We start from the raw sequence: 2,500 nt of genomic DNA, 5'->3' as shown, positions 1-2,500 counted from the left end.
AGATGAGTAGAGGAGAGGAGAGGAGAGGGGGGAGAGGAGAGAAGATGAGAGGAGGAGAAGGAGAGGAGATGGGATGAGAGGAGAGGAGGGGAGATGGGATGAGAGAGGAGAGGAGAGGAGAGAAGAGAAGATGGGAGGAGAGGAGAGAAGATGGGAGGAGAGGGGGGAGGAGAGAGGTAAGGAGAGGAGATGAGAGGAGAGAAGAGGAGAGGATGGAGAGGAGAGGAGAGGAGAGGAGGAGAGAGCAGAGGATATGAGAGGAGAGGAGAGAAGATGGGATGAGAGGAGAGGAGAGGAGAGGGAGGAGAGGAGATGGAGGAAGAGGAGGAGAGGAGATGGGATGAGAGAAAAGAGGAGAGGGGAGAAGAGGAGAGGGGAGGAGAGATGAGATGAGATGAGAGGAGAGGAGAGGAGGGGAGGTGGGATGAGAGAGGAGGGGAGAGCAGAGGAGAGAGGAGAGGAGATGAGCAGAGGAGAGGGGAGAAGAGGAGATGGGAGGAGGAGGAGGAGGAGAGGAGTGGAGAACAGAGATAAGGTGAGGGAGAAGAAGAGGAGAGGAGGGGAGATGGGATGAGAGAGGAGAGGAGAGGAGATGAGGAGAGCAGAGGAGAGGAGAGGGGAGGGGAGAAGAGGAGATGGGAGGAGGAGAGGAGAACAGAACAGAGATAAGGTGAGGGAGAAGAAGAGGAGAGGAGCGACAGGAGAGAAGAGAGAGGTGGAGGAGAGGAGAAGAGAGGAGGAAGTGAGGAGTGAGAGGGGAGAAAGAGAGGAGATGAAGAGAGGGGATGAGAGGAGAGAAGAGAAGAAAGAGGTGGAGGAAGAGGGAAGGAGGAGAGGAGGAAGTGAGGAGAGGAGAAGTGCAGTAGAAGAGAAGAGGAAACAAGGAGAGTTGGAGGAGGAGAGGAGATGAGAGGCGGAGGAAAGGGTAGGAGATGAGAGGAGAGGAGAGAGAAGGAGGAGAGGAGAGAGGAGGAAGAGAGGTGGAGGAGAGAAGATAGGTGGAAGAGAGGAGAGAGGTGGAAGAGGAGAGGAGAAGTGAGGGAGAGTAGAGGTGGAGGAAGAGAAGTTGAGAGGAGAGATGTTGGAGGAGGAGTGGAGGAAGAGAGATGGAGGAGGGGAGGAGAGGAGAAGGAAGAGAGGTGGAGGAAGAGATAAGGAGGAGACGAGTGGGGAGCAGAAGGAGAGGTGGAGGAGGATAGGAGAAAAAGAAGAGGAGAAGAGGTGGAGGAGGATAGGATGATGAGAGGATGATGAGAGGTGGAGGAGGATATAGGAGGAGGAGAAGATGATGAGAGGTGGAGGAGGATAGGAGGAGAAGAAGATGATGAGAGGTGGAGGAGGATAGGAGGAGGAGAAGATGATGAGAGGTGGAGGAGGATATAGGAGGAGGAGAAGATGATGAGAGGTGGAGGATAGGATGATGAGAGGAGGAGAGGAGAGAAGAGAGGTGGAGGAAAGGAGAGGAGAGGAGAGGAGGTGGTGGAGGAGGAGGAGAGAAGGTGGAGGAGGAGAGAAGAGGAGAGGAGGAAGAGAGGTAGAGAGGAGAGAAGTTGGTGGAGAAGAGGTGGAGGAGGATAGGATGATGAGAGGAGGAGAGCAGAGAAGAGAGGTGGAGGAGAGCAGAGGTGGTGGAAGAGAGGTTGAGAGGAGAGAAGGTGGTGGAGGAGAGAAGGTGGAGGAGGAGAGAAGGTGGTGGAGGAGAGAAGGTGGAGGAGGATAGGATGATGAGAGGAGGAGAGGAGAGAAGAGAGGTGGAGTAGAGCAGAGGTGGTGGAAGAGAGGGTGAGAGGAGAGAAGTTGGTTGAAGAGAGGAGAGAAGATGGAGGATAGGATGATGAGAGGAGGAGAGGAGAGAAGAGAGGTGGAGGAAAGGAGAGGAGAGGGGGAAGAGAGGTGGAGGTATGGGAAATAAGAGTGGGATAAAATTAAACGATCAGGTTCTTTTTTTTCCTTTCTTCTCTGTTCTTTTTCTCCTCAACCCAGCTCCTCTCCCATGGCTCCCAACGCAAACCCTGATGGGAGACAAAGGCTGTGGTGTGTGTGTGTGTGTGTGTGTGTGTGTGTGTGTGTGTGTGTGTGTGTGTGTGTGTGTGTGTGTGTGTGTGTGTGTGTGTGTGTGTGTGTGTGTGTGTGTGTGTGTGTGTGTGTGTGTGTGTGTGTGTGTGTGTGTGTGTGTGTGCGGGCGCGCGTGTGTGTGTGTGTGTGTGTGTGTGTGTATCATGCATGTGTGTACGTGTGAGAAATGTGTATGTGTGCGTGCAGCGTGTGCATGTGTGTGTGCAAGGGACATTCTCCTGTGTGCTCTGAGTCAGAGGTGAACCTGTGTGCGTGTGCGTGTGCGTGTGTGTGTGTGTGTGTGTGTGTGTATGCAAAATAGGAAGGGCAAAGAAAGGGAAAAGAAGAGAGAGAGAAGAGACAGATAGAGGGAGATGAATGAAGAGATGCAGAAAAAGAAAGAGAAGAAGAATGGCACAATGCAGAAGGAGGGGCAGAAAGAGAG

Source organism: Engraulis encrasicolus, chromosome 23 (genome assembly GCF_034702125.1).
Source record: "Engraulis encrasicolus isolate BLACKSEA-1 chromosome 23, IST_EnEncr_1.0, whole genome shotgun sequence".
In the NCBI taxonomy this organism is placed as follows: Eukaryota; Metazoa; Chordata; class Actinopteri; order Clupeiformes; family Engraulidae; genus Engraulis; species Engraulis encrasicolus.
This window is presented reverse-complemented; position numbering follows the sequence as displayed.